General features: G+C 44.3%; 5 long non-coding RNA genes across 7 annotated transcripts; 2 read left to right on the top strand and 3 right to left on the bottom strand.

Annotated features, from left to right (window-relative positions):
- Positions 1-656: 656 nt before the first annotated feature.
- LOC135395567 (uncharacterized) lies at positions 657-1,314 on the bottom strand. Its single transcript, XR_010423175.1, has 3 exons — positions 1,130-1,314; positions 934-973; positions 657-864 (listed from the first exon to the last, which is right to left on the bottom strand). It is a non-coding gene; the product is annotated as an uncharacterized LOC135395567 (long non-coding RNA).
- Positions 1,315-5,534: 4,220 nt separating this feature from the next.
- On the bottom strand, positions 5,535-19,760 carry LOC135394394 (uncharacterized). The gene is made up of 3 exons (XR_010422877.1): positions 19,580-19,760; positions 7,699-7,760; positions 5,535-7,631 (listed from the first exon to the last, which is right to left on the bottom strand). It is a non-coding gene; the product is annotated as an uncharacterized LOC135394394 (long non-coding RNA).
- LOC135395565 (uncharacterized) lies at positions 10,753-14,861 on the bottom strand. The gene is made up of 3 exons (XR_010423173.1): positions 12,365-14,861; positions 11,948-12,063; positions 10,753-11,382 (listed from the first exon to the last, which is right to left on the bottom strand). It is a non-coding gene; the product is annotated as an uncharacterized LOC135395565 (long non-coding RNA).
- On the top strand, positions 14,145-15,876 carry LOC135395566 (uncharacterized). Its single transcript, XR_010423174.1, has 3 exons — positions 14,145-14,372; positions 15,294-15,384; positions 15,809-15,876. It is a non-coding gene; the product is annotated as an uncharacterized LOC135395566 (long non-coding RNA).
- Positions 19,093-22,552, top strand: LOC135394395 (uncharacterized). Of its 3 annotated transcripts, none has more exons than XR_010422880.1 (3): positions 19,093-19,320; positions 20,731-20,795; positions 20,863-22,552. It is a non-coding gene; the product is annotated as an uncharacterized LOC135394395 (long non-coding RNA). The 3 variants fall into 3 exon arrangements; XR_010422879.1 differs by lacking the exon at positions 19,093-19,320 and adding an exon at positions 20,330-20,346; XR_010422878.1 differs by lacking the exon at positions 19,093-19,320 and having other exon boundaries at positions 20,686-20,795.
- The last annotated feature ends 2,129 nt before the right edge of the window (positions 22,553-24,681 follow it).

Raw genomic sequence — 24,681 nt, 5'->3', positions numbered from 1 at the left:
GCTTGAGGTTGCGATTTGTAGTAGCCGTGAAGCAGCTTTGTCAAATATTCCGCTCAAGTTCCTCGCTGGATGTCCCGCTCGTCCGTCCATGTTCAACAGGTGAGGGGACGTTTCAGCAACGCCTGCGAGTTTCATGCTCGGTTCAAAAGATGAGGGCGTCTGTACAAAATTGTTCAATGGGCCGCAACAAGTGCCAGTCCACTTTTTCTCAGCTACACCCTCTCAGTCCAGGCAGCAGCAGCACCAGGTGTATGTACATAACTTCCAAGTGAATTGAGACGCACGAGTGCAATTCTGAAGCTGGTAAGTACGTCTCATGCTCTCTTACACTAGTGCACACATACCATTCGCGTTCAACGCACTTATTTTGCATGCGTTGTAGCAAATGATTCAGTGGCATAAACCGGCAGACTGGTGCGTAATGTACACCCATAGTGCCGGGTTGGACTAATTCTGGTGGCGTGTTCGTACAATCTGTGTAATCGGACTGTCTAATTGTCACCTGTTCTATAACACCGAAGTCGGTATATGAGTAGGAAATATCGTGGTTTCGGCAATTATCAGTAATCTTTCGTTGTGCTTCATGATTCCTGTTATTTTGTATTTGTTTTTACTCAGAATTATCATACTGTATTCTTAACTGGAGCAACAAAATTATGAAACACGTGAGGATTGTGTGAAAACCAGTGATGTCACGAACCTGGCAAAGTTCGAGTTCGCAAAAGTTCGAAACTTTCGAACTTTTCGCAGAAAAATTCGGGAAAGTTCGACTTCACTGCGCATGCGCTGGCGTAACCTGCCCGGAAATGTAAACAGTCCAACGTACGCCACTCAAGGCTTAATCACATCAGACAACATGTCCTCCTGTACGGTATGTACGATAAATCAGTTAGCTTTCCTTCGATTTGTACTTTTCTAGCAACAGAAACTTACCTGCGCCTACCACGGTACCACCAAGCATTCCTACATACACCTTCCCAGAGTAAACAGACAGTCGGTAAGAAAAACAAAGCACGCAAGGACAACGGCGCAAAACTGTTAGCAGTTATATCTTAAATGTACAAACTACGTTTACCACGAAGCCAGAACACTAGTGGGCTCTGGTCTGGGGCGGACTTTCGTCGCTTACCTGTCATCCAAGGCACCACGAAGTTTTATAGCCAGCTGGCAATTATACCACCCTCTTCTGAGTCTTCTTGAATAACAGCAATATGAGAAATATCTATTTCATTGGCAAAGGAAACCGTTTCCTGCTTTCTGTGTCGTAGCTCACAGCACAAATAAATGCAACTATACCATCAGTCGATCGCAGCCTTGCTCATGTGGGCAGAAATATGTACCTCGCACAGGAGGGCGCACGTGACCGTTCGTTATTGCTTGATTTTCTACTTTTCGTCCGTTTCGCTCAAAGTTAAAAAACAGCTAAAAAATCAGCTGCGAACCTTTGCGAAACTGACAAGAAATTCGAAGGTTCGTCGAACCCACTGATCTCTATGTATAAAGGCTGGATCGCGCATAGGAGAGGGGCTCGTGGGGCAGAGGTGCGGCAACCGGCCGCCATGTTGGAGGGCCCACTGGCGCCGGCTGCTCCCATTGGAAACAATGGGAAGCGATTTGATTTGGAGGATTTAGTGGGCTTAAAACGCTCCTCATTGCTGATTAGCACGCATCTTTCTTAGGAATCAGTGTGCTGATGTATTCCAAACGTGCTTCAGCCGTTTTCCCTCTAGTTTTTAATGGTAATTGCCTTCTTTTTCTTCTCCGCTGCATGTATTCCGAATAGGGGGTCGTAACTGTCGTGCACAGGGCGCGTACGCATGAAGGTGACTTTTGGTGAATGTCAACCTATAATTATTATTTTTACTCAGAAAGGTTTCACACTGTCTGTTATTGTAAGGTACCACCGTTTTTATATTTTTTGTTTGTTTTCGTTTGTTGTTCGGTTTTCGTGTGGTGTTCCGCGGTTCTCGTTCGTTATTATGTGATTTGGTATTGTACGGTTCTCGTTTGACTTTTTCCATTATCGTATTATGTTCTACGAGTGTCTGTGTGTGTGTGCTACAATAAGACCTCGATCCTTATTCTGAAGGGGCTCGTTATTTTATTCACCTACATATCACCACCAGCAATGGGGTGGAGTATAGACCCTGGCGATGAAACTCTCCATTCCTCATCTTAAAATAGCGTTATTGTCACGAGTGCTTTGCAGTTGTTCAGCTGTCAGCGTATTTCATTACAGAAATTCGAAGCACTGTGCACGATCACATGCATGACTTATCACACACGCTGTAGGAGAGACTGCACATACGAGGTTAACACAGCAGTTTATTTACTTCCACCGTACCTCACAAATTAAAAGAACAGTGGAACAAATCGGCATATTGGCGCAGGTTCTACATCCGCTTCTTCGGCACAGCTCAGCGACTGTGAGGGGAACCTGCAAGCACAAGCGCATTGTTTATAGAAAATACATGGTCTTGAGATCTGTAGGAGCAGTCACACATATTTTCTTAGTACGCAATGGCACCAGCGAAGAGCAAACAAGTCCGAGTTGTCAGATGCACGCGATACGAATAAACAGATTTTTCTTCAAAATAAAGAGCTTACCTGCGAAAAATTATCCCTCTTTCTCTTTCCGCGTGAAGTGTACTCAAAGCTGCAACAAACTGGCATGACATGCCCTTTAATTTAAAAGATATTTTAAAAAATACGGGCAGCACCGCTTGAACTAAATGCAGACGACAAGATGCGATGGGCCCACCAATATGGCGGCCAGTGACCACGCTGTGGAGCACCAAATGCGCGATCCAGCCTATGCTATAGAGATCAGTGGTCGAACCTTGCGAACCACCAGGTTCGCAAAAAGTTAGTGACATCACTAGTTAAAACTGACGACATTGCTTATTTTTACTGATTTCAGATTTTCAGGCATGGAGAGAAGAAATGCAGGATGAATGCAGGATGCAGCCAAGAGTCACTTTACTAAAGGCACAGGGGTAAAAAGATTGAAAAATGGAAGTTTAAAGTGTTATTGTATTTGTAACTGATCAGGTGCTTTTACAGAGAGGACACATAAAAGGAAAACGTCCATCAAGTCACAAGGTTCCGTCAGGCGTGGGGACACCTGCCTTGCTGATATGTCTGTAATGTTCCAAACTGGCAAGGTCTCGTTTGTCTGTAGCAGCCCGCATCGCCATCGTTAAGCCGCGGCCTGCACGCTGCACGTTTTTCCACTTTCGTTTGGTGGCAACCGCCACTGGAATAAACCCTCAGTTCTTTCCCGCAAATTGTGGTGTGAACACCTTGTTTACTTCGCTCCACATGTCTTCCAAACTTCCTATTATGCACATGATTTTGGGCTGTGCCACACCCCACTGACAAAAACAGAGGAAGATGCAATAGAGGCGGCCAGTGCGCAGGCACTTTTAAAACACTATGTTGTACTGGAATGTCTTTTTTTTTTTACCTTCAAGAAACTATTTGGTTATGTTAGGGAAACTACGTGACGGCATTGCACTCAGCGTACTATGGAGCTCAGAATTCGGGGTGTGCTGGATGGCACGTTTCAAAGGATCCAATTCACCTCACTACAAGGCAGTACTTGTACATCACCATGAGGGACTATAATATATGTTACGGTGAGAGGAAACACGACGACAATCAAAGCAGTGTTGCCCTGTTGGTCAGTTTTATCATAGTCCAAACAAACAGTTCAGTGCTTTCCCTCACACAAAAAGGCAAGAAGGATGATCCTACTGTCTTTCAACAAGGAAATACTGACTTCTTGCAAGATGAGGATTTCTTGCTAGTTCTCATGACAGGCATGCAAAAACAGCTGTTAAGGCATTTGGGTGCCAACAGAAGTGTGATGAATATAGGAGGAGCAGGCAAGCTAGCTGGTGTTGACTTGATGTTAATGCCAAAGTGTACATTCTCTTTTTACCCTGTCTCTCCTTCACTTTGTGTATTAAAGCTTCATTGCTGGTTCGTGTGTCTATGTCTTCGTCTCGTCCCGTGTTCGTCCTGTGTTTTCTCTCAAACTCAAGGCAATGTTAACATCAAAAGAGAAGTGTGCATAGATTCTACACATAGCACCACAGATGGGTCATTCTATGTGATAGTTGTGTACTGCCACTTCATACATTTTGGGTATTGGTTCAGGTGAAACACTTCACAGCAATGCATGCTCTCCTGCATTATGACTTTTCAACTGAAGACCATATGCCACATTTTGAGCTTGGTCTGGGGTATATTACAGCAGGTAAATATGACATACATACACATAACACACACAAGTGGCAATCTGTATATCTTATAAAGTGCTCTGACCTGAGAAATCTTGTAGAAAAAAGAATGGTGTTAATATTCTGCCAATAAGAAGTGGAATGAACTTTCCACTCACTGCACCAGGCAGTTTGTTTTATTCTGTGTGTTTATATCTCTCCAGTACTGAGTACTCTCTTGCAATATAACGAGACACCTGCCCCTGTGATGGCGCCCATGATGATTTTTACCATGAAAATACTAACATCAGTTGGCATTGCACGCATAAAGCCTTGGTGAGCTCAAAGCCGCTGTGTGTATTTTTGTGAATGATTTATCTGAGAAAATGTACACACTTCCAACAGCCATCAGCAAACTCTTTATGGCTATATATAATACCAACCCAATTGCAGTCTTTCGTTATCAAAAACATGGTGGGCGGGGTACACGACTCTCAAGATTCTGATAATATAATTCACATACAATGCTCAGTCATTTTAATTTTTTTCGTGCACATCAGTACGCCTTGTATATTCAAGTTGGCTTCTATCTTGTCTCATGCTAGTGTTGGCTATCCGTGCGGTAGCCAGAAAATATTATGGGGGTTCTATGGGGACTTTACATGAGTAAGGAGGATTTTGCCCTCGTTTCCCTCTCCCAAATGCACTGCCAAAGGTACAATTTTGGGAGGTTTGAACCCCCCCCCCCCTGGCTACGCCCCTGTTGGCTATGCTATGCTAAACCTGCTGTGACAATACTGAACAAAAAAGCCAAACAACTCCGCTTTGAAAGATGAAAGTCACTGAAAAGGTTAGCCAGCTGTAGGAGTCGAACCCACATCTTCTGGATTGCCGGTCTTGTCTCAACTCCGCTTTGTCTCAACAAAGATGCAAGGAGTTAAAACGGGTGCAGCTATGTGAAAGCCAACCACTGCAGAAATGCAAATAAGAACAACAGTTCTGGAACCTGATGTTCGAACAGCTACTGGAAATTCAGAAGATCATACTATGTGTGAAAATAACTAGCACACAATCACAAATGTTTGGATGTTCATGCGTCTTGCCTCAGCAACTGAGGTCCAATGTATGCTTCATTGCATTTATTTAGCGTTTGTGACAGGAGAGGCAAGAGTCTTCCAGATCTACTCAGTCTACTTAGTATAGGCCAGTTAGATCACACAACTTGGTCGATTCATTTTATAAAGCTTTGTTTCACACCTCAAGGAAACGTAGCTCTTCGGTAACCTCAGTGAGCCAAACACGCAGTTTAGGTCCAGTTTTGGATATTTTTACTGGTCTCGTTTGCTTGTTAGCAATACATCGTTCCAAAATACCACAAATTCCAGCTGGACACCATATCAATGAACCTGTTGCCTTGCACTTCATTGGAGCGGCCCCCTGCTGGCTGGCAGGAAAATATCGAGAAAGAAACAGGTGACTGGCTGTTCTTTGCACCTCTCAGTGTGTGTGGCCGCTTCTGTTTGCTGCTAGGGAGTCGCTCCCATGAAGACATGCGACACCCCGATGCTCCGTAAACTTTTGTCCCAATCTGTACGAATATTGATGCACAGGTAGGGTTGCCACCGTTCGTAGTGAAAAATACCGGCTGAGGGAGAGGAGGTGGTATGGAGGGAAAGGAGGAAAAGCTCGCGGGAAAGGGAAGTGGGTGAGGGGTGGAAGGGCACACACAGAAAACGAGAGAGAGAGAGAGCTCAAGATAATACCAGGAAACATATGTTCCTGTGTGTCATAATAATAATAATGAATAACTAAGGAAAGAACTGGTGACTGCGGAGTTGGGTCTATGTTTATTCAAGCTGTAGTGGAATGTTGAAGGGAAAACCCCGCAAAAGCCTATATGAAAGGTCTTGAGCCACAAATACCGTTGCCGGTATCACCTTCCTACCGGCAACCGGCAGAGCGAGCAAATAACCGGCCGTGCCGGTATAATACCGGCCTGGTGGCAACCCTATGCACAGGTGGTGTGAAGAAAGCAATGTGTCAAGCAGCAGGAAATACACCCAACCAGAGGATTTCTGTTGAATTCGTGCTTAACGACCTTCACATCTACATCGTTTACTCATGAATGCAGTATTGTCATGTGACAACACATGACAGTCCATTAATGCTTTGAACATGGATTGAGATTTACGCCTCTGGTTGTGCGTGAAACAATGAATCTTTCAACGGCTCATGACACGTTTGGGGGTCATGACGCACAGTTTGAGAAACACTGCTCTATGCATTCGTTCCAACAATAATCTGGCATCCTTCAAAAACACCATCAAACAGGACTTTTCTGCTGATACGTAGGGTGACATGCAATTACTTTTTGATTACTTACATTTCTCTGCTGTGCAATACCTTTGCTATTTGTTTCTTATACTTGTCATGTGTTCTTGGTATTTCTGTTCCCCTCAAATTGTGTAGACATTTGCATTGACTGTGTCTTGGACTGTTCAACAGGGCTTGCCCTCTCAGTCCTGTTATCAGTGTATACTGTCATGGAATAACAATAAAAACCTAAAAACTGGAAAAAAATCGTCTGAAACACATGTCTGACTGATTCCTCTAACAATCTCCTCACAAATGCTCGATGAATATCCACTGTTCATGTAACCACTCAGGCCGAGGAAGTGTAGATGATGTGGCGAACCTATGAGTTTGTCGTTGCCTTGAATGGGCAATCATCGCTTAGAGGTAAAACTTATTTATGTTGACTACTGCCTTCAAAGTCGAACTATAAATTTTTTCATGTTCTGCACTTGTCTTGGTATACCAGAGTTCACCCAAATGAGTTTCTTAAGCATTTTTGCAAGACCAGCCTTTGGGGAAGAAATAGGCAGCAAAATCTCAAATTGGAACACTGACCTTACCGAGCAGTGTTTGTTCGTTGTCGGGGTTGTACAATGTACAACTTGGTACAAAAGTTTACGGACCACCATGGTGTCACATTTCTCCATTGGAGTGACACCCTAGCATCAAACAAGAGCAGACACACATACTGAGAGATAGATAGTCACCCGTTTCTTATTCGATCTTTTGCTGGCAGCTGGCAGGGGACTGCTCCGATGAAGAAAAGTGCAGTGCCGTGAACTTTTGTCTCAGGCTGTACACGCTGTTGTGTTGTACTCGTACAAATTCTGAACTGCATGCCACTTCTTAGAGAATCTTTGGAAATTTGAAACCATAATGCCTTAATTGTCGGCTGTGATCATGAGCGAGATGGTGGGGGCCCCGGAGCATACATCCCGTTATGTCCTGGAACCTTGCCAGTCTGGAACGTTGCAGATGAATCATCAATGCAGGTTACCCCACGCCTGATGGAACCTTGTGATTTTATGGACCTTTCTTCTTTGATGTTCTTCTCTGTAAAAGCACCCGATCAGTTGCAAATATAATAACACTTTAAACCTCCATCTTTCAATCTTTTTACCCCTGTGCCTTTAGTGATTCTTGGCTGCCTTCTGCGCATTTCTTCTCTCCATGTCTGAAAATCTGAAATCAGTAAAAATAAGCAATGTCCTCAGTTTTAACACAATCCTCACGTGCTTCGTAATTTTGCTCCAGTTAAGAATACAGTATGAGAATTCTGAGTAAAAACACAAGTACAAAATAATAGGAATCATTAAGCACAACGAAAGATTACTGATAATTGTCTAAACCACGATATTTCTTACTCATATACCGACTTTGGTGTTAAGATAGAACAGGTGATAATTAGACAGGCCGATTGCACAGATTGTACGAACACGCCACCCGAGTTAGTCCAACTCGGCACTATGGGTGTACATTACGCACCAGTCTGCCGTTTTATACCACTGAATCATTTGCTACAGCACATGAAAAATAAGTGAATTGAACGCGAATGGTATGTGTATACCGTCTCAACTCGTTATTATGACACCCGTTAGTACGAAACCCTCACTTTGTGACCGGTTTTCTAGGGAACCGTTTTTTCCCCATAGAAACACCATGTAACTCACCCTTGTTATTATGACAACTCGTTAATCCGACTGTGACAGAAATTTTGAGGACGGACCAAGGAGAACATGTGTATTCTGACCGCCGACTGTTGACCTCGTCGATCACGAACAAAGTTTCGAGAACGAACGGCGGAAAACCCCGGTGTTCTGTGCTGTCCCAATTGTTGACCCTGCGGCTTTTGTGATCCACCAAGAATATCAGTGGCCCCGTGTGACGCATGTGTGGACAATGTCGTACAAAGCACACCCCCGTCTTCAGTAGGGACGTTCAGCTAGAGTTTGGCCCGGCGATACTAGCGCCGCGTCTCTGCCCTGGTGGCACGCGATGGAAAAGTCCTCGAGTAGATACGTCCGTTGCTCCTTCACGCGTGCATGAAGCGATAACGCGTTCCATGTGATTCAACTGCTTTTGTCCTGCCTGAGCATGTCCGAAACTGTGCAGCTTACGAAACCGGCTAAACAAAAGTCGGGACCGCAGTACTGTTGTGTTGTAAAGTGTACAAACAGCACAAAAAACACAGCTGGCCACAGTCCTCCAGTCCAGTTACGTTCCATTCGTTTCCGGGTAAGTGGTACGAAAAGGACAGAAGAAAAGCATGGATTGTTGCTGTTCGTCGTGTAAAGTAAGTGTATTTTGTCAGTGTTTCATTCTGTTGAAGGGGCGCAATAAACGGAATTGTAATCATGGTTGTTTGCTTCACAGTCTGGACGGGACGCCGTGGCAGCCGACGAAGTATACGGTGATATGTAGCCGTCACTTTGTGGACGGCCACGTGAGCAACGTTCAGTCTAGTCCATCATACGTACCAACGATCTTTCCTGATATCTACAAGCGGAAAGCTCCTGACGGTTCAAGAAACAAAAGGTGGATAGGAAATTCGCAATGTATTTGTCGGGATGCGCGACTGTGTCGCACTCAGCTGTACTGTAGAACATAATTCTCATTCATAAGAACAATGTACACTTGTAACACAGATCATACGTTGCTTCACTTATATTCAGAGACATTTATTAGGGCCTTTGTCATTAGGATTAGATGTCGACTGATTACTGTTACATATGCTAAAAACTTTTGTTCAAATGAACGAATTTTGAACTCCAGGTGGACAAAACGGCAGGCTACGAAAGCAAGCAATGTGACCGTAGAGGAAGATATGCCGGCATTAAGGAACGAAAGCTCTGAGAATGTGCCTTCCGTGGACAACTCTTTTCTTTCGGAGATGGCAGAAGACAACATAAGTCTGGTTCTGCTTGCCAACTTGGCAGCAGAGACTGAAAAAGTACCTACACATGTACATATGGTGTGTAAACTGAGAAGGTACTTTTTGTATCTGAGTATACAGATTACAGTGGTACTCTTTACCGCAAGAAACACAAACGGATGCGTTAGGAGGCACAGGAGTGCTGAAGCTGTTTCTGTGTGTCACAGACTCTGAACATGGAGCAACCCAGGTTGATCATACTGATGAGCATGACCCCACCAGCACCCATCCCCAAGAAGTTGAGAAACACAGTGCCCCAGAAGCTGTTCAGGTTGGTAGACACAGTACAGCCAGTCAACTCTTTTATTGCTTGATTAAAACTAGAGACGAGAGTATATAAATTCTGCATGTGTGCACCTTTTATTTATTTCCCCTGGTCTCTGGTTTTCATCATGGATAGCCAGCATGATCTCTTATGACTTACCTGCACTGTTGATACCACAAATTCATAGGTTAAAACCGTAAATGATATTGCACAAATGTGGTGTGGCCCAGTGAAACATAGTAAACAACATTGCTATTTTTTATGTACATTTCTCAAAATCTGTCATAACTAAGCAGTTGTGTATGTCCTTTCAGGTGACGTCTCCAGAGTCATGGAAAAGAAAGTGCGGCTTTGAAGGTTTTAGAACCCTGACCAATTCAGAAAAAGCCCTGCAAGATCTCTGTGGAGTGACAATGACTGTATTTTCTATTCTTTTGAACCTTCTCCCACAACAGCGTCAGAAGCAATCAGATGTTTCTCGAGAGGACAAGCTTGCTATGTTCGTTATGAAGCTGAAGCCAGGAGTGAGCCTAACAGCTGTCGGCACACTTTTTGACAAAAGCAACAGCGTTACGCGTGTTCCACATCACTTTAGATCAATTGAGTGCCCGGATGAAAGAATGGATTTTTGTGCCACCCCGAAGGTGCATCAAAGAGAACTTGCCAGCCTGCTTCAAAGAAAATTATCCCGACTGTGCATTTATAATTGATTGTACAGAGGTAAAAGCAGAGACGCCTTCGGACCCAGAGCAGCAGCACTACCTGTACTCCCGCTATAAAGGAGGGTACACGTTGAAGTGGCTTATAGGGATCATACCGAACGGCATGATTTCATTCTTGTCAAAGTCTTACGGAGGAAGGCACACTGACTCCTTCATTACACGTGATTCAGGATTCCTCGAACATGTCTTGCCAGGGGATCTTGTGCTTAGTGACAAGGGGTTCCCCCAAATCAGAACGACAATTGCAGAGAAAGGAGCTGTGCTTGTCATGGGGGGGTGGGGGGGGGGGGGCACCATTCAACACAGGAGGGGGTCAGCTTTCTGTGAAAGACATGGAGAGCACTTTTGTTATTGCTCGGTAACATCTCATTACGGCCCGAGTCTCATTACGGCCGAAGTCTCATTACAGCCGAAAGTCTCATTACGGCCGAAAATCCTTTAATCCCCAAGTGTCTCGTTACGGCCGAAGTCTCAATACGGCCGAAGATGTCTCATAACGGCCAAAAAGGAAAAAAGAAGCATCCACCATAGTAGCTCTGTATATACTGTGTTTTATGCTTCCCAAAATGTGTCCGAGGCGGTGTGCCCCCACGGCTTGTGTCACACACAATGGTTCATGCACACAATATTGCGACAGTGTTTCATGCATCCCTCGTGAAAAATGTTTTTATTGTCATATGTGTCACACGATATTTGTATGTGTTACGCCATTTTCTCTCAGTATTCAAGCAACATCCTACTCGTTGGTTCTGTGAGCAAACTGTGTGTGTGTGTGTGTGTTCTGAAAAGTACTCCACAAGGGAGCCCACTGGGAGCTCCAGGAGTCACATGACCTATGACCATGATCTTCTCCCCCACTAGCTGCCTTCTACAATTTACGTCCACCTGAAATTTACAAAAAAGTACATAAGCCACTGAACAAAATGACATATGCTCTTGTTTGATGATGACTATAAGACATATGCTGTCAAGCAGACTTTTTTTTTTCATATATTCGAAACATATTCAAGAATTATGGACAACAATGACAATTACGTCATAATAATGCAGCTGCATAGCCAGGAAACTATTTCAGGAGGTGTTTTATGAGGCTTGACATGGGGTGGAGGAGTCCCCCTCGTCAGTGCTTTATCCAGACCCCCCTAACTTTTTTGCCTGTGCACCCCCTACAGGGGGTGCCCTTGCGATTTCAGCTTCAGATATGTCTGTAATGATATGTTAAGCTGTAATGACGTAACTATTCCAACAATTTTTTCCAACACCCTTCTCGTGCTTGGGATTCTGGATAAACCACTACCCCTTGTTCATTTTCGTGGGGCACTACATTAGAGCTTATGCCATTGCACTGATGTCACAATGTTAAAAGTGTGTGTCACTCTGGGCATTCGGAATTCTTCTAAGCTACAATATGTAAATTCAGAATATCCGAAGGGTAAACATCAGATGTTACCTGCAGGCTTCATGCTGAAACGCGTGTACGCAAAACACTTCCGCCGTGGTGGGCGACGCCGTTAGTGTAATCATACACGCAAGACAATTGCGGGCACATGGAGTAGTGGCAGCAACCTGAAAACGATACATTTTCTTGTTACATATGAGTAATCAAAAATATACATTCCCACATGTTTCGTTTTGTCGTTTGTAGGAAGCGCTAGTAAGGGAACAGCACTTGGTTGGTCACATGCAAGCCACAATGCGAGAGGTGCCGATATTTCGATTACGCGATCAAAAATTAAAAGTCTAGAACCATGCACACTTCCCCTTGCAACTACTTCCCCAGCATCGTGAGACATGACACCCATGACATGACACCATGTATTCACGCATAGTGTAATGATATGCAGGAATGAAAAAGATGCCAACATACCTGTAATCCAGTGTCCCATAAGTTTGATTCGATTTTTTGGCAGCTACCATGAAGAGCAAATGCACGATTCACAAGTTTCGTTTCGCCATTTTCATTGTTGATTTCGCAAGCGTCGAGCAATCCCACGTGACCTCCTTTGGATCAGTGAAAAGTGAAAATTACTCGCGTCATGAACATATATGTTCATCTCAGCGCAAATCACGTTTTGCATTCTATAGAAGGAGGGGGGATCAATACTCTTCCTTTCGTGTTTTGATATCTTGTTGTTTTGCTACTCTCACTTCGGAGTTCGGATGGTGTCTAGCAACGTTGGGCAAGGGCCCGAAACTCGCCAGTTCCTTTGCGGGATAAAGTGAGGCGCTTCATGCGTTTCACGTCATCGGACGTCAGAAAACGTCATAAATTTAACGTCATGGAGACATCCGGTGGCTAGTGATTACTGATTGGTTCCCATGAGGATGAATTCGTTTTCTGAGCGATGATTGGCCGTTTTCAAATTTGTTCGCGAGCGCTCGAATAGGCGACAGCACGGCGGCTGTGCCGGTTGGAACCGGAACCGGTGTCCACGGAGTCACCGGCGTCCGTTTCGGACGGTTCGTGCTGTGTAGCGGTTGTGTTGGACTATGAGTTCTGATTATTCCTGTTTAAAAACGCAAGCTGTATCATGTGAGTGTCCTCGAACAGTCACAGCTGCCAGGGAAGATGCCTGCGCAACATTTGTGCTCTGCTTCTTGGTGTAGAAACTGTTCGAGAGCCCGAACGCCTCGTACCCGATACCTGGTCAACAACTGCCGAGAGGTAAGTCATTTGTCGTTGCTTGTTGCCTTACAACACCGCATTCACTTCGTGTATTGTGAATAAGTTGCTTAACAGTTACCGGAATACGCGGTGACCGAGACAGACAGCGTAGCTTTGCAGATACGATGGTAGACTATATTTCTTTTCGTGAAACAATATCATCTAAATGTTATGATTAAATACCCGTTCACGTCGTACTGTATAAAGGTATGACGCTACTGTAAGTCTGATTCTTGGTGATTTCGCTCGACAAGTTTCGTCAGACGCGTTGACTTAGTAGCTGTTCTGTACCTAGCGCCAAAGCCAAGATTGTCAGGCTAATCGGTCTGAATATATCACTGTGAAGTAGCGCAATAAAACGTATTTTTTGTACTAAGGTCGCTCATCACACCCCATGGCTCCGAGCTTCTCACAACCCTACCACAGTTCTTATTTTTCGCGTTCAATAGCACCTTTGTTCTTTCTATTTACATTGTAACTATCACATGCCTAACCGTATATCTGATACCAATTTTTTTCATCTTGCAGTCACTGAGCTCCAGTTCCCAGTAGCAGTCCTTGCCAGAGGCAGTCCGACATTGTCAGGCTTCTTCAAGCAAATTCTGGAGCAATATTAATGTCATCCTCTGTACGTCTTGCTTGCGTAACCGTATGTCGCACAATAAAATACTGCATGTGACAAAAACAACCAAGGCTCCGTCGTATTCCTGTAACTGCCACTGCATTCCGACAAACGCGAACCAAAAAAACAGTGCACGGAAGAAAAAAAAGGAACAACAAAAGAAGACGGGAAGCAGAGCAGAGAGGGGGAAAGTAGTAAGAGAGAAACGGATGACACGTCATTTACGTCATTCGCGACATAATCAAAAAAGAAAACAAAATAGGGTGGCTAGTCCTCAGTCATTGGTCGAGCTCCGGAGGTCACGTGAGTTTTCAGCTACAATAGATTTCTACTACAGCTTCGCGCCCCTGCGTTGGGTACCTCGTTTCTTGTGTGTGTGAGCGAGTGGTTGCTGTTTACGATGTGTTCATATATCGCTTTGTAGTGCTGTAATGTGCAAATTAGCGGACTTTATAGCGGCTCTCTATTTTCCGTCGTTGTCTTTCGAGCAGCGCCTGTTGTTCCGGTAAAAATCGAGTTGAATGAATCGCCACAGCCCCAACGTATATCGCGCAGTGTTGACCAAGACCAAGTCAAGCAGGAATTCTGGTGAGTAATGCTTTCGTAGATTGCCTGTCTTATGGCGAATTCGGGTGGTCATTTCGGAGCAACTTTTTTTGCGAGATCTCGAGCAGTCATGTTCGCTTGGTCAAAAGGAAGCAAATCTTCCATGTTCGCGTGGCGCTTTCCGAGCGCTCGGAATTTGCTAGCTAGCACTTTTTTTGCCCGGTCTCAAAACGATCGAGCAGCAGATTGCTCAACTGTATCCGGTGTCGTCACATCCGCACTGCAACGGTGGCGAGTGCCCTCATTGGCCCGCATGTTGAAATCACGTGGTTTAGCAGACGACAGAACGCGAAGACTTGCGACCGCGACGCCCCTAGCGTGATCCAAGTACCTAAAACCGCTAGATTCCTAGCAATCATGTTCGGGTGGCAACGGTCACGTGATCCAGCTCGGTCGCCGACCTAGCAATTTCCGAGCGCTCGGCCGTTTTGCTACGAAATGACCACCCGAATTCGCTATTAGTAGTGTGCTGTCCACTCATAGTTGGATTCTCATAAGAGTAATTTAAATTAATCAAAACAGCTGAAGTGCCTGTAATAGATGTAACTCGGTATCCGTTCGTAGGTTTGCGCCGTTTCTAGTTGGTTGCGCGTTTAGGAACAACAAATTTATTCGAAGACGATAAGATACCGATAATGCATCACCGTACAGCAGCATTTACTCGTATCATTGTGAGCCATATTTCATTTGTTAAAATTTGTCGTCGTATTTCTTCAAAAATAAAAGCGCAAGTCGGCGTACTTGAATTGATCTCCAAGAACTGCTTACGTCGAACGTCTGCAAATGTTGTACTTATGTGCCTTCGCGCACCATAGTAGGCACAAAGCATATCTGATTAGAATAAATACTTCAAGAGGAAGTCATTCAAATACACTGTTATTTATAGCTGGTTTTCCATTCCAGGCATGGTATGTGGCTGCACGAAAGATTCCGAAAAAGAAAAACAACAACATGGCTAATAGGATGTTGCTGCCCAGGGAGTCCTGGCGAAGAGGTGAGCTGTTAAGATCATCATAAGGTTCTGTTGTGAAGTGAGAAATTTTGTAGTAGTGCACGAATGTTAATTCGTGCACTACCTTTATAAAAAAGAAACCAGAAATGGAAAGTTATGCATGCATCATTTCATGAATTGTAATGTATCACTATTTGATATTCACATGCTTCCATTAAAGGAATGAACTACTGAACCTATATTCATATCATGGTCATGCTCTGTGTTTACCTGGAAGTCACATTTTTAAGGCTTGTCATTCTTTTGTCTACATGAATATTTATGTTCACCTTGTATGAAATAGCAGACACGTATCAACACGTGTGCAGCTTGTGCACATTAAAACGAGCCATGTAGAGACAAATGCTTGTTGTTGTTTTTTTTTTAATATTCTAGCCTATTCATGGTTGCTCATCGCTTCTTGCAGGTTTACTCATTCCAGAAGCAAGAATTGTATCATTGTAAGGCGAATGGAAATAAACTGACATCGACTGAGATAGGTGCTCTGTCATGGCCAATGACTGTAGGATGGCTCCAAAAGCGTCACAACAAAGCCAATATTCATCTAGCTCTCTACAAGTAGCTAACTCCACATAGTAGCCTGCTTCACAGCCTACACTACCTTGTGGGAGTACACATTACACAATATGTTGCATTGTGCTGTGGTATGATAACATACCGTTTGTCTCGCAATATGTGTATATAAATATGATAAGGGCCCTAAGGGCACAGTGCATGGCTTATACCCTGCTGAATATATATCCATACCTGGCTGCGACATTGCATATCAATGCAGGTTACAATACACATTTTGACATTTGGCCGTTATGAGACATCTTCGGCCGTAATGAGACTGCCTTCGGCCGTATTGAGACTTTGGCCGTAATGAGACACTTGGGGATCAAAGGATTATCGGCCGTATTGAGACTTTCGGCCGTATTGAGACATCGGCCGTAATGAGACTTCGGCCGTAATGAGACTTCGGCCGTAATGAGACTTCGGCCGTAATGAGATACAATCGTAGGCACAAGCAGTGAAGAGGAATTATGTGCACCTGCTCTCGTCAACGTAAGGGATGCCACCCAAGCGCTCAAGATGGCTTTGCAATTCTTCGAGCAGCAGAAGGACATTCAAAATGTGCGGATCCAGGACAATTGCTCACCGGACAATTGCTCACCAAAAAACTGCTGAGGCCGGACAATTGCTCACCACAGAACCGCTGAAGCCGGATAATTGCTCACCGCTCTTTCATCGCACTTATATGCAATTTTATTTCGCGTTTTTATGTGATGTGATTTTATTTCTTGTTTATGGCGCTCATATACTTGACTTTCTTATGTTAGCTGAACTTGGGTTACCTCGAAATAAAGTGATCGAAATCCCCATTGCAAAATAAACTACTGTAAATAAATGTTATCTGACTATAAATTGCACAGTCGCGCGCGGGAAACTGTCAACAGCGAACTTAGACTAACCTGGACATAACAATGCAAACACTGAACTTGGACTAACCTAATACGTGCTGTTCAGTCGTGTCCGCCCTGCTAAGCCAATCGGGCGCTAAAATGTGGCTTGCGTTCGCTAAACCGACTTCGACAGACATAGAAAATTCGTGAATTTGAGTGGTTAAATGGAGACGTGCTCTTAAATCTTCACCGGCTTGTGTCTTGGAAGATCCTGGTGACGCAGGCATGGGCGTACCGAGAGGGGAGCAAGGTCACTTGTGAAAATTTTGCACCCTTTATTCATAGGTCATGATTTTTTTCTAATAATATGAACCTGTGAACACCCGCACAGTCCGCAGCGTCCGCCCCAGGGAAGGAGGTGAGGTGGATGCACGCTTTGCCCCCTGGAAGCACTTTGCTGTCCACCCCTTGGAAAAAATCCTATAGGAACGCCCCATGGACGCAGGTCCTGACAAAGACGCTTCAGGCGTACCTGCAAGTGGATGACCTCTCGCCTTAGCCTCTTCACTGGTGGATTTCCTAGATCTATTTGAAGCAACTTAGACAGCTAAAAAAGAAGTTCAGCTAACATAAAAAAGTCAAGCGCCATAAACGCGAAATAAAATCACAATATAAGTGTGGTGAGAGAGGCGGTGAGTAATTGTCCGGCTTCAACGGTTCTGTGGTGAGGGTGGTGAGCAATTGTCCGGCCTCAGCAGTTTTTTTGGTGAGCAATTGTCCGGTGAGCAGTTGTCCGGTGAGTAACTGTCCGGTGAGCAACTGTCCGGTGAACAATTGTCCAGTGAGCAATTGTCCGCGCCCCAAAATGTGCATGCTATTTGCAATGCAATGGAGACAGTGGAGAGCTTGCAAATTGAAAGTGCTACGAAACAGACAATTCTGACGGATTTCTTTCGCAAATAAATTGTAAATCAGCAACTGAATCGTCTTCATTTTCTCGTTAATATGACAATTTCGCTTTATGACCAAAATCGGCGGGAACGGACTTGGTCATATTAACGAGTTTAGACTGTTACCAGGGGAGCTATTCTCGTCAAAGTAAGCTACCTGCTTACTTTACACGTCACAAACTGTCGGGCTGAGCCAACGCGACAAGCTCCGCCTGAACGCTCCGCCCATTTCTAGGGACATTTATCCCCAGCGCATACACAGTTTGTAGAGCATCACAGCTTAGATCTACAGTGGCGCTGTGTACCGGATTTAAATAGGTTGTATCGGAAAAAAGGAGAAACAAAAGTACATAGGTTTAAACGTGCAGGAATAATTATGACGTCCTAATATTATAGCTGCTATAGAATATCTGTCATGAACGGAAGCTCTGGCAATTTTTGCTTGGCGGCGGGCTGCCGCCGCTGCTGTCTTTTTTTACGGTCAAAAAGTGGCGCCACACTCAATAACGTTCTTCTGTGAAGATCATTGCTCTTTGAAGTTGTCCCCTCAGTGTCCCTATATTTTCCCTAGCTCACGGGATCATGTTAAAAAGTACGTCATTTTGGCGTTTGGCGTGGCAAAAGTGACGTAGTATCTTACTTTTTGCGCTGAAAAGTAAGCACCGAAAAGAGGGTGATTACTTTGAACGGGGACGGCGGTAACGATGAGAATGGCGTACATGCCTCGGACTATGACTTGTTTTTGAATCCAAATACGTTTTCACGATGGCGCAAATGGCGCATAGTGCATAAATATTTGCATTTCGTTGGAACAATGATCGGACGATATGCTCATTGCCGTGGTTCGTGCTTCACCACAATGCACCACTATCCGATGCAGAGTCGTTCGTCATATCGGCGATTGAAGCGATGACATATCTATCATTAAACTAGTAAGAGTCAGTCCCTTACACGGACAGAATTAAGAATAATGTAGTGGTCGTTCCATGCTCCTGTCTCACACGACTCATTACATTGGGGTCGGGGGGGGGGGGGGGCTTATCGGGGTTGAGGACAGTGAAAAATATGGATGCAAGGCGAAGACAACGAAATCAGTTTCACTTCATAACAAATTGCGTCGCGCTTAAACAAGAAATGACATAAGAAACTGTACGGGAAATAGTAATCTTTTCGCGCCACTCCGCGCCTGTTCAAAATCTTGGGCACGTACGAGCGCCACCCCACTCTCAACTGGTTCGCTATCTCGCTCACAACCCAATCGCTACACAAGATTGTTTTCCTATTTGAACCCCGTGGAAGTTTTTTAGATATTACTATCAAGCAAGTGAACTTGTCATGACCACTTTTCTCCGCAGTCCTCGAACATTCTCTTATAAGTTGTAGTCTTCCGTTTCCGGCGAGACAATCTAGGGGCGAGAAGGGCGTTATCGTGATGATCGTGTCGTGAAATCGCCGACACAGCAACAAGGCTGGACGATCAAATGCTCGACTATTGGCTCACGGCGCGTGAAAACCATTCCCAATGACATTCCCATCGTTCACGCCTTCTTTATTTGGCGACCAATAACCTCCTTGCAAAGAAGGTAAGCAGGTAGCTTACTTTGACGAGAATAGCTCCCCAGCTTTAGAATTGTACTCGTGCGTCTTAATTCACTTGGAAGTTGTGTACATTCACCTGGTGCTGCCGCTGCCTGCACTGAGAAGGTGCAACTGAGAAAAAGTGGACTGGCACTTGTTGCATCTGCAGTAACAGAGCCGCCCATTTTACAATTTTGTACAGACGCCCTCACCTTTTGAACCGCGAGCATGAAACTCGCAGGCGTTGCTGAAAAGTTCCCTCACCTGTTGAACATCGACGGACGAGCGGGACATCCAGCGAGGAACTTGAACGGAATATTTGGCAAAGCTGCTTTACCGCTACCACAAACACAAATCTCATCCTCAAGCAAACCAAGCAAACAAACCGCTGTGTGCTAGCGCATGCGCACGCGAAGCGAGCGGACTGCAACTGCAAGGCGGTGGCGGCAAAGAATGACACGTGACATCACTTCTAGCGCATGCGCAGCGCAACTCATTTTCCTCTCTCGATGGCCAAGTCGAACGTCGAACTGCAGCCGAAAAGAGACTTGGCGACACTTGGCCTTCGGGAGAGGAAAATCAGTTGCGCTGCGCATGCGCTAGAAGGGATGTCACGTGTGTCTCTTTGCTGCCGCCGTGCCGTCTGCTCGCTTCGCGTGCGCATGCGCTAGCACACAGCGGTTTGTTTGCTTGGTTTGCTTGAGGATGAGATTTGTGTTTGTGGTAGCGGTAAAGCAACTTTGCCAAATATTCCGTTCAAGTTCCTCGCTGGATGTCCCGCTCGTCCGTCGATGTTCAACAAGTGAGGGAACGTTTCAGCAACGCCTGCGAGTTTCATGCTCCCGGTTCAAAAGGTGAGGGCGTCTGTACAAAGTTCTAAAGAACAATGGGCCGCTCTATTACTACAGATGCAGCAAGTGCCAGTCCACTTTTTCTCAGCTGCACCTTCTCAGTCCAGGCAGCAGCAGCACCAGGTGAATGTAGGTACACAACTTCCAAGTGAAAGACGCAGGAGTGCAATTCTGAAGCTGGTAAGTACGTCTCATGCTACACACCATTCGCGTTCAGCGCTCTTATTTTGCATGTGTTGTAGCAAGTAATTCAGTGGCATAAACCGGCAGACTGGTGCGTAATGTACACCCATAGTGCCAAGTTGCACTAATTCTGGTGACGTGTTCGTAAAATCTGTGTAATCGGACTGTCTAATTGTCACCTGGTCGCGGTATATGAGTACGAAATATCGTGGTTTCGGCAGTTATCAGTAATCTTTCGTTGTGCTTAATGGTTCCTATTACTTTGTATTTGTGTTTCTATTGAGAATTATCATACTGTATTCCTAACTGGAGCAACAAAATTACCAAACACATGAGGATTGTGTTGAAACTGAGGACATTGCTTATTTTTACTGATTTCAGATTTTCAGGCATGGAGAGAAGAAATGCAGGATGCAGCCAAGAGTCATTTTACTAAAGGCACAGGGGTAAAAAGATTGAAAGATGGAGGTTTAAAGTGTTGTTATATTTGTAACTGATCGGGTGCTTTTACAGAGAAGAACGTCAAAGGAAAAAGGTCCATAAAATCATAAGGTTCCGTCAGGCATGGGGCCGTCCTGCATTGATGATTCGTCTGCATTGTTCCAGACTGGCAAGGTTCCAGGACACAACGGGACATTCCTAAGGGGCCCCCTACCATCTCGCTCATGATCAGAGCTGACAATTAAGGCATAATGGTTTCAAATTTCCAAAGATTCTCTAAGAAGTGGCATGCATTTCAGAATTTGTATGAGTACAACACAACAGCGTGTACAGCCCGAGACAAAAGTTCACGGCTCTACGCCTTTCTTCATCGGAGCGGCCCCCTGCAAGCTACCAGCAAAAGATCGAATAAGAAACGGGTCTATCTCTCAATATGTGCGTCCGCTCTTGTTTGATGCTAGGGTGTCACTCCAATGGAGAAATGTGACACCATGGTGGTCCGTAAAGATTTGTACCAACCTGCACATCGTACAACCCCGACAACTAACAAACACTGCTCGGTAAGGTCAGTGTTCCAATTTGAGATTTTGCTGCCTATTTCTTCCCAAAAGGCTGCTCTTGCTTGTGAACTCCGGTGTACCAAGACAAGTTCAGAACAAAGAATTTATAGTTAGACTTTGAAGGCAGTAGTCAACATAAATAAGTTTTACCTCTGAGATGATTGCCCATTCAAGGCAACAACAAACTCGTAGGTTCACCACACCATCTAAACTTCCTCGGCCTGTTACAGCTTGTTTCTGTCCACAAGGAGTGGTGACATGAACTATCATTCATCGAGCATTTGTCAGGAGGTTGTTAGAGGAATCAGTCAGACAGATGTGCTTCAGATGTTTTTTTCTTTTTTTCAGTTTTCAGGTTTTTATTGTTATTCCATGACAGTATACACTGATACTGATAGTGGGCAAGCCCTGTTGAACAGTCCAAGACACAGTCAGTGCAAATGTCTACACAATTTGAGGGGAACAGAAGTACCAAGAACACATGACAAGTATTAGAAACAAATAGCAAATGAACAAAGAGAAATGCAAATCATCAAAAAGTAATTGCATGTCACCCTACGTATCAGCAGAAAAGTCCTGTTTGATGGTGTTTTTGAAGGATGCCAGATTATTGTTGGGACGAATGCGTACACCAGTGTTTCTCAAACTGTGGGTCATGAGCTGTTGAAAGATTCATTGTTTCATGCCCAACCAGAGGGTAAAGCTCAATTCATGTTCAAAGCATTAATGGACTGTCATGTGTTGTCAAATGACAGTGTTGCATTCATGAGTAAATGATGTAGATGTGAAGGTCCTTAAACATGAATTCAACAGAAATCTTCTGGCTGGGTGTATTTCCTGCTGCTTGGCACACTCTTGGAATCTGGTTGAAAACTGCCCTGCTACTATGGCTTTCTTCACACCATCTGTGCATCAATATTCGAACAGATTGGGACAAAAGTTTATGGAGGACCAGGGTGTTGCATTTCTTCATGGGAGTGACACTCTAGCAGCAAACAGGAGTGGCCACACACATTGAGAGGTGGACAGAACAGCCAGTCACCTGTTTCTTATTCGATATCTTCCTGCTAGCCAGCAGGGGGCCGCTCCGATGAGGTGCAAGGCAACAGGCTCATTGATATAGTGTCCAGCTGGAATTTGTGGTATTTTGGAACGATGTATTGCTAACGAGACCAGTAAAAATATCCAAAACTGGACCTGGACTGCGTGTTTGGCTCACTGAGGTTACCGAAGAGCTACGTTTCCTTGAGGTGTGAAACAAAGCTTGATAAAATGAATCAACCAAGTTGTGTGATCTAACTGGCCAATACTGAGTAGATTTACAATATAGATTTGCAATATCTTGAGGACTTTTTCTCTCTTGTAACAAATGCTAAATAAATGCAATCAAGCATACATTGGAACTCATTTGCTGAGGCAAGACACATGAACATACAAACATATGTGATTGTGCTAGTTATTTTCACGCACATAGTATGATCTTCTGAATTCCCAGTAGCTGTTCGAACACATAGCTGCTTTCACATAGCTGCACCCGTTTTAGCTCCTTGCATCTTTGTTGAGACAAAGCGGAGTTGTTTGGCATTTTTGTTCCGCAGTATCACAGCAGGTTTAGCACTGCATAGCCAAGATCGTACCTTTACTAGTGCATCTGGGAGGTCCCCATAGAACCTCCCATAATATTTTCTGGCTACCGCACGGATAGCCAACACTAGCATGAGACAAAGTAGAAGCCAACTTGAATATACAAGGCGTAATGATGTGCATGAAGAATTTTAAAATGATTTAGCATTGTATGCGAATTACATTATCAAAATGTTGATGAGAGTCATGTACCCCGGCCACAATATTTTTGATGATAACGAAAGACGGCAATTGAGCTGGTGTGATGCCAATATATTTTTCTTTTAATCTAATGAAATAATTATGCATTATATATAGTCATGAAGAGTTTGCTGATGGATGTTGGAAGGGTGTACATTTCCTTAGATAAATCATTCACAAGAATACACACAGCGGCTTTGAGCTCATCAAGGTTTTATGCAATGCCAACTGATGTTAGTATTTTCATGGTAAAAAGCATCTGTTGCAGCTGAAGAAAACAATACCATCAGTCAGGGGCAGTTGTCTCGTTATATTGCAAGAGAGTACTCAGTACTGGAGAGGTATAAACACACGGAATAAAACAAACTGCCTAGTGCAGTGAGTGGAAAGTTTATTCCACTTCTTATTGGCAGAATATTAACACAATTTTTTCTACAAGATTTCTCAGGTCAGAGCACTTTATAGGATATACAAATTGCCAATTATGTGTGTTATGTGTATGTATATCACCACACTTAAATGTATTTACCTGCTGTAATATACCCCACACCAAGCTAAAAATGGGGCATATTGTCTTCAGTTGAAAAGTCAATGCAGGAGAGCATGCATGGCTGTAAAGTGTTTCACCTGAACCATTACCCAAAATGTATGAAGTGGCAGTACACAACTATCACATAGAATGACCCATCTGTGGTGCTATGTGTAGAATCTATGCACACTTTTCTTTTGATGTTAACATTGATGTTAACATTGCCTTGAGTTTGAGGGAAAGCACAGGACGAACACGGGACGAGACGAACACAAACACACGAACCAGCAAAGAAGCTTTAATACACGAAGTGAAGGAGAGACGGGCGAAAAGAAAGTGTACACTTCGGCATTAACATCAAGTCAACACCAGCTAGCTTTCCTGCTCCTCCTGTGTTCATCACACTTTTGTTGGTGCCCAAATGCCTTAACAGCTGTTTTTGCATGCCTGTCATGAGAACTAGCAAGAAATCCTCATCTTGCAACAAGTCAGTATTTCCTCGTTGAAAGACAGTAGGATCATCCTTCTTGCCTTTGTGTGTGAGGGAAAGCACTGGACTGTTTGTTTGGGCTCTGATAGAACTGACCAACAAGGCAACACTGGTTTGGTTGTCGTCGTGTTTCCTCTCACTGTAACATATATTATAGTCCCTCATGGTTATGTACAGGTACTGCCTTGTAGTGAGGTGAATTGGATCCTTTGAAACGTGCCATCCAGCACACCCCGAATTCTGAGCTGCATAGTACGCTGAGTGTAATGCCGTCACGTAGTTGCCCTAACATAAACAAATAGTTTCTGGAAGGTAAAAAAGGACATTCCAGTACAACATAGTGTTTTACAAGTGCCTGTACACCCGCAGCACATCGTTGCCATCGCGGCTTCTCCCGTACCTGTTTTTTTTTCTTTTTTTAAGGAGTAGCAAGCTGGCACTTGCCTGGCTGACATCTCCTTTTGTGTGAATATACATATACCCCCCCC

This window comes from Ornithodoros turicata, chromosome 5, assembly GCF_037126465.1.
Source record: "Ornithodoros turicata isolate Travis chromosome 5, ASM3712646v1, whole genome shotgun sequence".
Lineage (NCBI taxonomy): Eukaryota > Metazoa > Arthropoda > Arachnida > Ixodida > Argasidae > Ornithodoros > Ornithodoros turicata.
Note: the sequence above shows the minus strand (reverse complement) of the source record. Positions and strands in the feature narration are given on the sequence as shown.